We start from the raw sequence: 14045 nt of genomic DNA, 5'->3' as shown, positions 1-14045 counted from the left end.
GCGTCGCTGTGTGTGTACGGGGCGGTCGGCCGGCCGGCCGCCCGTACACATGCTGCGGCGGCCGGCGGTGATTGACAGGTGAACTGGGCGGGCGTGTGTACACGCCCGCCCAGTTCATGACGTCAGTCCCCGACGGATCGAGCAGTGTGTATGCTGAACACACTGCTCGATCCGTCCATAGATATATCTGCAGATCAATTGATCTGCAGATATATCTGTTAGTGTGTACCCACCTTAAGAGCTGAATCAGTGCATCAGACCAGAAAGACCATAGAGCAGGTGCCAGCATGAAGAGACAGGAGTCTCCGCCACTTAACTGGTACAGTTGCATGGAATATCTGTTGCAGGTTCTGGAGGGCATATGCACCAATTTGTAAAAATGGGGATCACAATTAGCAGCACTATCTAGGAGGTAATTAACTATCATTTACATTTGTTTACTTCAGTAAAAGTGATTTTTAAAGGAGAAAAGTAGTTACCCTCTATCACTATTTTCAATAAGGCCATAGTACTTGGATCCTCCGATGAAAATTGCTTCATGGGTACACACCCTTCCATAGGGCTCCACTCAACAATTTCTCCTACATTACATTACCGAAAACAATTCAGATAAATATGTATATGTAGATGTAAATGTACATAAAAATTATCTTGAGGTGTTTGACATGTATTTGATTAGTGTTGTGTTGTACTTTAGCTGTGGGCCTGAATCTAATCTAATCTAGTCAAGAAAGCGGCTGTGCGATACCATACGACAAATCTTCTGATCTGTGTGAAATAGATGACTCCTGCCAGCATCTGTGATCGGAGTGCTGAGTCTAAAGACGGGCGCAATGGTCATTGCCCTCCGCCATTCTAAAGCTAAAGCTTACTCAGACTGGTCACCAGAACCCCTCTCTCTGGGCTGGGCATGCCTACAAAACGGAGTGACAGGCTCCCGTTTTGTAGAACTGTCCTGGTTGCCCCCACACCAAACGCTAAAGCAAGTCAGTCATGCTGCAGCTAAGGGGGAGATGCGAACAATCTCACAGGACGCGTTCTGCACATATGCGGTATGGGACCCCAAAACATTGGATTTGTATGTAAACCATCGGGGTTTGCTACAAATCCAAATGATGCCCTGCGTTCCTGTTTGGCTCTCTGATTTCTGGGTTTGACTTTCACATGTTCTTTGTTTCTGATCCTGCTCTGCCAGGAGACGGTCATTAGGTCGACAAGACTTAGGTCGACAGTCATTAGGGCAACATGGTCACTAGGCCGACATGCGTTTAAAAAAAATAAATAAATAAATATTTTTTTTACTTTTTCATACTCTCTGATCCACGTGGACTATGATTGAGAATAGCAACCTGTGCCGAGCGCAGCGGAGCGAGGCACCTTACCAGAAGCATGGCGAGTGAAGCGAGCCATGCGAGGGGACACCGTGCACTAATTGGGGTTCCCCGTCACTTTACGAGGAAAATGACACCGAAAAAAGTAAAAAAAAAACTCATATCGGCCTTTTTCCATGTCGACCCAATGACTGTCGACTTAAGTGTGGTCGACCTAATGACCCATACCCGTGCTGCCTGTTCTGATTCTGCAGTGACAATGGGGTTGTATCTGCACACACACTATTTAATGATACATAATTGGAACAAAAAAGCTCCAAGAGTAGCCCCTATTAATTGTAGGTATGTTGGGGGTGCTACCAACTACAGCTGAGGTAAGTAGACAAGAAAAAGAAGAAAAGGCTGTATTGTTGATGCACAAGAATAAGGGTGACCTAATTATCACCACATTCTCAAAAATTCCTAAAATTTAACTTTTATTGTTGTCAAATTAAAATAATGTGACAATAACAAACATTATTTTAATTTGACAACAATAAAAGTTAAATTTTAGGAATTTTTGAGAACGTGGTGATAATTAATACAGCCTTTTCTTCTTTTTTCCTTGTCTGATTCTGCAGTGTCCTGACATTTCTCCTATCTCAATCCTTGAAATTAGTTTTCTGCTACGTTATCAGTTGTATTTGTGTCCATTCTTCCACTCTATATTTTGCACTTTCTTTCATTTTTGATGAACTACTGGAATTTTAATGGTATTATGTAAATTATAGTTGGTACAGATTGCAGACGTTAAGTAAGAATGGACTATGGAAGTTTGAGGAGTACTGAAAATTATTATAAGCCAACATCTGACAGGACCATTGTCAGTTGTGGGGGTATTGATTTTCGGGAGCTATGCACTGATCGTGAGAGTCTCTCTCCACCTTCCCCCACAGACCCAGACACCATTAAAACTGTAGCTACACCACCCCCTCTCTGCACACCTGCCTGCAACCAGGGCTGTACAAGAGTGGCAGCTGCCCAAGCCACAAATCTGAAGGGGGCAAAGAAAATATTATTTTGGGATAATTTGGATGTAATTGAGTACATGGGGGATATCAAATGTATTTCTTGCCCCAGATGCTAAAAATCTTAGTTATGGCTCTAGCATTTGTTTCTGGTCCTTGAAGCTTATTTTGTTGTTACCAGCGTGATTCATGACCCAAGAAGGAGATGAGACCTGTAAAAAAAAGTACAGTGCAGAGCTACTTTAAGTCAGTGGTCATGCTGTGGCCTTCGCAGGGAGAACTAAAATGAAAAAAGCTGAATTTGTAAGATTTGAGGACAAGTGGAAGTAGAGAGATTGAGTGCGATGAGTTTTGTTGCCTCACAGGACTGAAGTCTTGGGTTCAATTCCTACCAAGGCTGTATCTGTGTTGCGATTGTATGTTCTCCCCAGGCCAGTCACAGTTATTCAGTGAGTAGCAGCAACCATACGGTCTTACATCATTGCATTTATGTACCCAATCCATGGAAATATTTACATCAATCCAGGACACATATATATATGGTTATAGATGCTAAATATACCAGCTGGATGACTCATCCTTATTTGAACTGCGGGCTACTAAATAAGTATAAGAGACTGACTAAATTAAATTGAGAGTCTCCCTATATAAGTTTCAGCGACTACCTCATATATTTTCTTACTATTTACAATATCTATGTATGCATTTATGCAAATAGTAGAGGTATAATACACCTCAGTTTTATGTGATATTAAAAATAAGAATAGACCACGGTATTTTATAAGTGTGTTTAACATTTTTTTGGGATGTTATTTTAATAAATTGTTTTTTTATATACATTTGGGAGCATCATTGGAATTGAGCGCCGGCCTGGTGTTTGTTTGTATTTGCTTTATTGGTTGAGGAGGCTGGCTACCTTCTCACCATGTGGCTGCTAATTCCAGGGTGTTAACCCACGCAGATCTGCTCAGCACCAACAAACCTTATTTTTTGTTTGTATTTCCAATTGCCTTAGGTTTGGGCAGCAGGGCAGGACTGTGTTTTTAAACATGAATGTTGTGTGCTATGCGGACAGAATACAACGTAGACATGAAATATTGAAGAAATATACTTCTGAGAATGTGAATAGAAAAAAAGACAATCCTGTTTATGATGGGTTTTTTCAGGATTCCAACAGACTGGAGGAATTATTAAAAGCAGAATGCAGGCATTGGTGGGATAAGACCTCACTTACTAAATATATAGAAAACAACAAAATTCCTCGGGGTCTGCGGATCTTTAAAAGCCTATCGTTTCAGGATAATCCGGAACTTAGAACACAGTGGGAGAATGTCCTAGATAAATGCTCTATGGCTTAATGCAGTTATTGATTGATTATAGAGAATCCAAGCTTATAGAAATTGAAAAAGAGATTAAGATTGTACAGGAACAATTAGGCAAACACAAGGAAGAGCCGTATTATAAGGAAAGAGAAACAATAGTTAATAAGAGAATAGAAGAATATGAGAGAGAGACGATTGAGAGAAAAGAAAAGAAATTTGCAAGAGATTTATTAGATTATCAGTCTGATCATGTGAGAAGTTTTTCCAAAATTCAGAGACGTGATAACTCTTTCACCCCTCTGAAACCCAAACAAGGGAAGCCCCACTCCAATGTTAGAACAGAGAATGGAGATAGGGATGAATTTAGTTCCCCTAGGTCTACTGAACGATATCCTAACCGTGGAAGGAATCATATGAGAAAATCCTATCCACATCCGTCATCGTCACCTGGGTGGAGGGAAGTTCGTCATAAAGGGTGGTGAAATAGACACCCCAATAATCATACTAAATTTAACCACGAGTCCAAACTTCATCAGGAATCTTTTTTAGATCCAAACAGGAGATCAGGGGATCTTGTCCCCTCCCCACATTTCCAACATCACAACAGATACGAACCCCTGTCAGGGACTCCAAAAAGGGCAAGAGAACAAGAAGAGGGAGACGAGGGGGACAGAGGGGGAGGAAGAAAGAATCAGCGCTTTCACAAGGTGCTGATGCTGTTTTTAACCTTTCCTCCAAACCCCTGAACGATTTGGAAAGTAAGATACTAGCTAAGGGTATGAATTTTGCCCCCACTTCAAAGCCAAATTTTTTCGAACTCTTTATAGAACTCAATAGGTATGTTAGGAGTCTATGTAGGAAAAGTTTTTTTGCTTGCACTAAAAATAACTCAGGATCTGAAACAAAAGTAATATTGGATCAAGATGATCAATCAGGTCTCAATATACTCAATGAATTACTTGTAGAGAGTGCAGTCTGTGAGATCCAAGATATACCGGAAACCTTGATTTTTGATATTAACAATACTTCACAATCTTTGTTTAAAAATAAATCCCAATTCTACCCTTTACAACACAGGACCAGCGCCATTGAAACTTTTTATAATAAATCTTTAAATGATTTTCGGATACTGTGCGATAGTAAAACACACTCCTTCAAATAGTGAAGAACGGAAGGTCCTTAAACAGTTAGCTAATGATACGTCACTTACAATCAAACCGGCAGATAAGGGAGGGAGGATAGTGATTCAGGATACATGTGATTATGTAAAGGAGGCCAAACGCCAATTATTGGACAAAACATTCTACCAAGTATTAGCTATAGATCCCTCCCGTAAATATCAGCTAGAATTAAAAAATCTTTTAGAAACTGCTCAAACTGAGGGTGTGATTACTCAGGATGAGTTTAATTTCCTCTACCCCCTCCACCCTATCGTCCCAGTATATTATCACCTCCCTAAAATCCACAAAACGCTTCACGAACCCCCGGGGCGACCTATTATTTCTGGGATAGGGGGTCTTACGTCTAATTTATCCTATTACGTTGATCACTTTTTACAACCTTGTGCAACATCTCTGAGATCCCATATCCGGGATACTACTGAGTTTATTAAACTTGTGGAAGGCCATAAATGGGCCCCTGACTATACTTTAATCACTTGCAATGTACAAGCATTGTACACCAATATTCCACATGCTAAAGGTGTGCAAGCTGTGGATGATGCACTTATAAAAACCGGAATGGACTCAGAGATGAAGCGCAACTTTATCACTTCTGCTATTACTTTATTTTAACACATAATCACTTTTTGTTTGATCACTGTCACTACTTACAGGTACTCGGTACCGCGATGGGGACCAGGTTCGCACCGAGTTTCGCAAACATATACATGGGTGACCTTGAACAGATCCTCATTTGGGAGGGCCCATACTCTGCGAACCTGGTGCTCTATTGTCGCTATATCGACGACCTGTTTTTTATTTGGAAAGGGGATGTTAACACTGTCACTAATTTTGTTGAATTTTTAAACACTAATGAATATGGTTTATCCTTCACATGCACACACCATCCTTCACATATTAATTTTTTGGACGTTATGGTGGAGGTGGTAGAGGAAAAACTGATGGTGTCATCCTATAAAAAACCTGTTGACACCTGCAGTTACATCCCATATATGAGCAATCACAAGAAGAGCTGGTTAAATAATGTACCTAAAAGTTAAATGTTTAGGATTAGACGTAATTGCACATTAGATTGTACATTTGCCGAACAAGCTGAGGAACTTATTACCTCCTTGAGGGAACGTGAATACCCCGAGGGTGTATTGGAAGAGGTGTCAAAGTCAAAAATATTACATAGAGAGAACATACAAACTGCACACATTTAAGTCGCTATACTTGCAAATATGCGCAGCGAGCACAGCAATATATGGTAACACACGCATTTACACGGACATGGCACAGAGATGGATTCGACACTTATTTCATACAGTACATAATTATAATAATATCAAGCACCAGACATCATGGAGATTTAAAATTAGCTAATGAATTAATGTCATGAATGTGTATTATTTGAACCGAACCAGATAAACCCATCATGTTTACTATTGAAACAAGCACATTGGTGTGTAGATTAATTTGATACTTGTTGTGAAGTTGTGGGACATTGCAGCGGATAGATATGATTATATGTATAAAAGCTGAAAATCACTTTGTTAGAACAATGAATGAAACAGTTCAGGGCTGAACCTGATCAGCATATACAAAGGAAGAGAGACCCCTCCCCCAGGAACTAGTCACACAGGAATGTAGTTCCTGGCTAGAGTAGAGGTCAGGGTTCAGTTGCTTGTGAACTCAGAGAACAGATGTACTGTAGCTACACTCAGAACAAAGCTCTCAGAAGCATGGCTGGATCATCACCAGGCACCTTACAAAGGCTAAGTATCATAATCTCAATATCACATGGCTGATTGGCATAGAATAGTTTAAATATGTGTTTGAGGTAGAGTAGTTGTGAAGTGATTGGTATAGAGTGGTTGGTTTGGAGATACAAATGGCTTAAGGTTAATGAGGCTTGTGCAGTTGTGTGATTGTTATGTGTTGGTGATAATACTCTATGAAATCTGTAATGAATTGGAACAGTAGACAATCTGTAGCATAGCATCTCTGGTATAATTTATGGATGGTGATTTATAACAGATTATAGTAGTTTTACATGATGCATCTTGCTGAAGGCTTGCAGTCAAAACATACTTCCTTTTGTTACTGTAGTCATGTGCTTGTAGGAATGGCAGGATGATATGTGTGGTTACATTGTGATCAGGTGTAGAAGATGGCTGCTGCTGGCTGTTTTCCCCTCCCCCTTTGAACCATGTGTTGCAGTCTTTGGAATCATGGGAGTTTTTTCCCAAAATGGAGTCTAGCTTCTGCCCCATGCGGCATTGTAGGGACAATTGTGTTGCTGGGTGTTGTGTATATAGGGACAGGCAGCCTGGGTAAGCTCAAGTATTTTCTCCACAAAGATTCTCAGCATTGACTAACTGCGCAGCGATTGTTCCTCACATGTGTAAGATTCTCTGCAGCCATATAACCATATTGTCTTATTGTTATTGTTAGCCCTCTCTCTCCCCCTCTCTCTCCCCTCCCCCTTAAACGTACTTGTGTCTTTATTGTATTATATGTTAGTTACTTGGTTAGATATTCTATGTTATTTTGGTAGTGTATAGCTTGTATTGTATTATTCTTTTTGAACGTTCATTCTCTCACTGTAGGCGTTAGAACCTTAGACCGGTATTTGATTGATTATTATAAATGCATAAAGGTTCTCAGAGCGTCATAGTCGCTCATACAGCTTTTAAGCTAACAAGGTTACATTGCATTACATCTACACATTATCACTGCACAAATGTTTACAGTATAAGTACATTCCTTAAGGTATAGTTAAGGGCGTACCCTTGCGGTACTTTTTGCGCCAATTGCGTACTGTGTTCTTTAACCTTTAACGTGTTTTTAATAGGACAAATATATTCAGCTTTGTCAAGTGGGGGCAAGTCCGGTCCATCTCATATCCGCAGTCAGGCGAAAAAGGCGCAGACTTTTATCGATCAGCAAAGGGAGGAAAAGGTAGTATCTTGGAGTGCTGATCAGATGAGAGTCTGCGTCTGATTCTTTTGGTCTGTAGGGATGCTGGTGGAATCCGAAGAAGGTAGGAACATTAAGCTATTGTCTTTGTAAATCTGGTTTTTATTTCTATTTGGTGCCAACTGCATACGCAGATTGGATGGTTTGTCTGTTTAAAATAGGTTTAAAATTATTTTTAATCGCTCTGCATAGCGTGATAACTAAAAGGGGCTGGCATGATGACTTTCTTTGTGACAAGAGGCCGCATGGTCTGTCCACCATTTTGTGTGACCCTCATGGAGGTGAAAGGGGGAGGAGCAGCGGCCATTTTGGGAAGGTCACATTTTTTTTCCTAAGCGGCTGATTTTCAGTTGACTCAGGAAATAATCAGCCATCCATTGTCAAAAAGAAATCATCATTTAATTAGTTTTTTTTTATGCATTTATTTAATCTATATCATAGTCAAACATAAGTAATAGTGATTGGTACTTATATGTAATATCTATACGAGTGTGCTTACATCAACGTATGTTATTAGATTAAATTTAGAATTGCATGTTCATTTGTGTAATCTTCACATCTCACTTTCCTGGTTGCCATTTCATAATTGATAACGTGCTGAGAAAGATTTGTTGCTATTGGTACTTAAAGAGTAAAAATGATACATTAAGGGGTAATTTGTAAAACACACACACAGCTTTGCCTAAAGATACAAGGAGAGATCTGTGTGGTGCTCGGTAGATGATCGAGGATCACCTACATTGATAAACTTGTTAATTGTGTTACGGTGGATATCTGCCTTGTGTACACGTGTCTCTAACAAAAAGCTGAGACTCGCGTACACAACCCAAAGGCCGACGCACGCAGCGTATATTACGCAACGGAGCGTCCGGGTACGCCCACGTAACAAATCACACGATAAGGGTTATTTTAAACAGGCGAAAAGGTGGCAACGCGATAAATAGCGCAAATCGATTTTAGTGTCCGAAATTTAAATTAATAGATCCTTCTCTAAATTTACGACTCATCTGGTCTAAAGGAAAGAAATTTCTGCGCAGAAATAGAAATAGAAACAAAAGTAAAGTGTACATGTGGTGAGTGAGTGTTTGCATATATAAGTTTCTACAATTTTTTTGAGGTTGAACCACAAGAAGTCGAGTTCTCGTGAGGTACATACATGTAAGTGACATGCATGGTGGCTAGGGAGGCATCCCTTGTTAAACATAAAAATCTGAGCATTAGAGTATAGCAGACCAGGAGGTCTACTGTAGCACAGACCAGGAGGTCCAGAATTGACCAGGAGGTCCAGAATTGACCAGGAGGTCCAGGTACAGCAGACAAGGAAGTCCGCTATAAATTAAAGAGCACAACCCAGGGGGTTGGTGCAGAACCCATATAGGCCATTAAAGCTCATGCTGAAGGAATTCGCAGCCGCAATTTTCGATTCCACTGGTCGCTCCGCACATAAGATTAGTTGCTTATGTGCAGACTGATTGTACCGCACGTAATTGTGTGCATTAGTTAGTAATTTGACCCAGTACCATTTGCGTACGAAAGGGATCATAAACGCTATTTGTACATTCTAACGTGATTTGTGTAATTTTTTTATTTTAAGGGAGGTTCGCTGGTCACTCAGGAACTATCCAGCAACCAATAGTTACTGGAAAGAGTAAGTGCTCTGCGGATCACCCTCACATGTTCCAGTAAATAGCGGTTCAGGTCGCAGGGGCCCTGGGTCGAGTACGCCAGCGCTAAGGCAGTGTGTGGGCGTATTGGTCGGCGTGGGCGAGTGAGTGGGGTACTCGGTAAACCGCCACCGTCGGCCTATCCTGAACATCTTGGTTTTTGTAAGGGTTCGCTGAAGACCCTGATTAAGGTCAGAGGTAGTGAAAGCAACACCTGCAAGTTATGGGGGCCAGTTGTTCAGGTAGGGGGCGATCAACCTCGGTTCGGGTTGATTTAGTAAACCGACCAATCGGGTCGGCAAGGTATGTAATGTGTGAAAAATACGGTTCACACACAGAGGTTTTATGTGATGAATGGGAAAGAATGACTGTACATGACGGGGAGAAGTTCCCAAGAGTAGGCAGCTTTAGCCCAGATGTGTTACTAAATCTAAGGAGAAGGATAGGTCTTATTAAATCAGCAAAGAGACGGATCAAACATTATGATTGTTTAAAATTGTGGCAACAGGAAAGTGAAATGCAAAGAGAGTTAACTGACATATCTGACTCTCACATTGGGAGGAGAGACATGGCAATGGAGAGGATTATGGTTGCGGAGAAAGGCACAATGTTGTACAATAAAAATGCACTTAGCAACTGTATTATAGATGATAAGAATAATTGTAATAAACATAACAATGATAATTGTAATACTGTTAAATGTACAACTATTAACCTATGCAAGTTGCACCCCATGTTAAACTTCCCTCAGGAATACAAACAAGGAAGTGAGCCCAGCACGATATCGGCACCTCTTCCAGCAGCCAGCCTACCAGACATCCAGGTGGACGCGACCAAATCGGTAAAGGCAGTAATCAAACCCCCTAACGGAGGGTCAGGTGAGGTCGTGTCCACAGGTACGTACGGTGTTTTATATCACGCACAAACAAATGTACCCCATATTGTAAGACCAAAACAAGGTGATGTAATTGAGTTTAGTCCTGTCAGGGTGATCACAGTCCCCAATGGGAAGACTGACGATCAGGGAACCATTCCCGTCAAGGACAGGGCAATGCGCTGTCCCTGGTCCCGGACCGAATTGAGATCAATTATGTCTGAATTCCCTGATCCTAGGGAAGATCTAGTTACATGTCAAAGATTTATTAAAGAACTAGGAAACTCCACAGAACCCACCAACAAAGAGTGGCGGACAGTGCTGAGGGCATGTTTGCCCTCCAGTGTTGACCCTGCGAAATTTATTGCTGATTGTAAATTAGACACGGAGGTACCTTGTACGGAGGAACACAATCAGGAATGTATTAAGCAGATCAACCGACAGTTAGAAATATATTTCCCAGCCATTGTCGAGTGGAACAAAATCTTCTCCATAAGACAAAACGAAGGGGAAAGTACTTCTAATTATTTCCACCGGGCATTGCAGGACATGACTAGGTATACGGGTATAGAAAACATCGAAACAAGCGCACCGCACAGAGAAGTAGCAGTATCTGTGCTAATGGATGGTTTAAAGGAAGTGTTGAGAGCAAGGATACAGATCACAAATCCATACTGGAGAGATAAATCAGTAACTGCATTAAGGGACTCTGCTGTTGGGCATGAGCAAAACAGCATCAAGCACGGGGAAACAAAGAAGCCTCAGATCCCTGTGGGTAAGTTAAAGGTGAAAAGCTGTTACAACTGCTTAAGGGAAGGTCATGTTGCACGAGATTGTAGGTCTAAAAACACACACAAGGTATATACACCCCCTAGACAACGATATGACCATAATAGTCAAAGAACCAGAGAAACACAGAAAGAGCGGTTGATGGCGATGGGCATCCAAGCATTAGAGGAGACATCAAATCAACCAAAACCCCAGGCCATTGGCACATGGAGGAACTCAAGGATTTGTTATCGTTGTAAAAGAGAAGGGCATTATGCCAGCAACTGCAACAGCCCACATAAAGTCAGACCCCCTAGACATGAAAATGAGCAAAAGTTAGGACACACCAAATTGTAACCAGGGATCAGATAGGAAGAATTTTGGCCCACACTCATGATATGTAGTCAGGAAAGGTGATCATTAGGACTGATGGTAAGCCTGAGGTAACGGTTAATAAATTGGGAGGTCATTCCCTGAAGACACAGGAATGACCGGGTGAAACGTTGTAAATGTATCTGTGAAATGTTTATTTTTCTCTCCCCATCTCTGACGATTATTGGTAGGACTCAAACATTGCATATCTGCTTGGTCTTTGCAGAAGTCTACCAAACCCCAGCACGACCTATCCGCATCAATGTATCCTGGCCAGATACAGAGGGTGGAGTATGGAGGTGCTGGTGGGAGGGACTGCGCAAGGAAACCATGGGACATGTAGATATGACAGCCTGATGATCTGACAATATTTTAAAAATGTTTGAAAAATGTTTATTTTCCTGTTGTTTATTGTTGATTTGTGTGATATATACATATATGAACGGTTCTCTCTCTCTCTTGTTGTTTTTTTCTCCTCTCCCTCTTCTTTCTCATGTTTTCATATTTTAAAGATGGTATGTCACACATCAGTTAGACAAATGGTAATGCAAGATTTTTGCTCCTTACAGAAAGATCGCTGGTTCGGAAGAAATATTGTATCACCGGAGTGTTCGGTTGGAAGACTGAGAGACAGCACCTTTGAGATGACAGCAGAACAAGAAGAACAACAAGACTAGAGAACTAATTATCGTAACAAGTTTCTCTCCCCCTCAAACTGTTTTTCTGTACCCCCATTACAAATTTCTCCTTTTCTCCTCCTGTAAGATGGACTTGCCCCAAGAGACTGTGATACGGATTTTCCTGTTGACCATGATGTTGACCAGAGCAGTCTGTTCCGGCGAGAGTACCAGTGAGGTCGAGAAAGGATCCAGAAAGGTTCTGATGACTGAGACGGAGGTGTAAATTTCCAATAGCAACACAACCACCAAGCAAAGGCGAGTACCGGAAACGATCTAGCAGCCATGTTATTTGTAAACATTGTGAAGGATTGTTAGCTGAAAAGAGAACTGTATCTGTAGACTCTGTGACAATGTAGTTGAGGATGGGTGCATCAAGAAATGTCAGTCCAGTTTTAATATCCACATGGACCGGCATCCATTGAGTGACTATCACTCCTTAGTGGGTAATGTGTTAAATCAGACAGATTGTTGGGTATGCTCTCAAGTACCTCAAGGCCATAGCAAATCAGGATTAGTACCATTTCCTTTAACGGTAGGGGAGGTACTTGAGCTAAAGGGTGGGAGACCGGTGGACAGGAGGTTTAATATCTCCAGTCCTCCTAGTTTGAAGCTCCACCAATATCATGTGGATAGGTCCCTAATATGTTTTAACATTTCCAATCCCCGAGAGCCGGGAAATTGGGAAGTGTCATGGAGTAACCTAACCATGACCTTTTCATATAGAGCAGATAGAATGCCTACAGATACAGAACTTATACGCCACATAGCTAGTAGTGGAAAATATTTCCGATATAGGTATACCCTAGGAAGTAGGACCATGAGAGTTGGAGAGGTATCACCAGGATACTGTGCACATATCATACAAACAGATACGTGTACTAGACAGATGGGAGAATTAGGGTTAGGAAATTTCATATGGAAAATGTGTAATATGGTTATGTCCTACTCCGTCCCATATGTTCTCCCCGATGATGCATATTTCATATGCGGGAGGAAGGCGTATAAGTGGCTTGCCCCAAACTCAGAAGGATTGTGTTATATTGGAAAAGTACTACCTGAAGTAATGACTGTATCGCATAACAAAATGGATTTGATTTACGACCCAACCATTGAAACCACGCTGTGATAAAAGGTGTTTCCACGACCTGTTTCTTTCACCCGTTTCTCCTTTATCTTTCTCCAAGGTAAAAAGACCCACTTGGAAGAGGAATCTGGCGATCCTGTATACAGACAACAGATGGATTAAAAGAAGAAGTTTTGACAACCTTGTACACAGATAATTGATGAACTATGCCATAGACCCCCAGTTTCCCTAGAAATTTTAAATTTACGCTAGCCCAACACTTTTGTAAGTCTATGGACATTGACAAAGCTTTTTGCTCGCATTTTTTGGCAAAAGCCCAAAGAAGACTGCATTCAACAGACACCAGACAAGACTTCAACCGACAAATGTTCATTAACCTGACATAGAATACCACTGCATTTACCATAATTGTTTCTTATCTTCATCTCTACAACCTTCAGGTAATAACACACATAGTCGATAGGGAATACAGGCACAGATATCAGCATTCACATATTCCCCCATTCATGTATCATCAACTAAAATGTGCTCCCCCATTTTGTTGTAACCAAAAGCCGAAGAGAGCTCGGTAAAGTTTGACAGCCCATCCACAGACCCGTACCACGGGATAAGAAGGAATTCAAATGTATACTTTGCAATACCTCGAAGCTTGATTTAAAACACGTACGGCACGATGATACATGACCCCCCCCAAACATGGATTCATACACACATGCTTCTGCTATCTCACTAGGTCATACCCTTTTCCCACCTTCTTCTCTCCTCCCTTACCCAATCATAGAAATGTATTTACATATGACA

The 14045-nt window shown here is 41.2% G+C and overlaps 1 protein-coding gene across 5 annotated transcripts in view; it reads right to left on the bottom strand.

The window, feature by feature from the left end:
- MCMDC2 (minichromosome maintenance domain containing 2) overlaps window positions 1-14045 on the bottom strand; it is a 76733-nt gene that overhangs the window by 51724 nt on the left and 10964 nt on the right. The window lies entirely within an intron of this gene.

This window comes from Pseudophryne corroboree, chromosome 5 (assembly GCF_028390025.1).
Source record: "Pseudophryne corroboree isolate aPseCor3 chromosome 5, aPseCor3.hap2, whole genome shotgun sequence".
Lineage (NCBI taxonomy): Eukaryota > Metazoa > Chordata > Amphibia > Anura > Myobatrachidae > Pseudophryne > Pseudophryne corroboree.
Note: the sequence above shows the minus strand (reverse complement) of the source record. Positions and strands in the feature narration are given on the sequence as shown.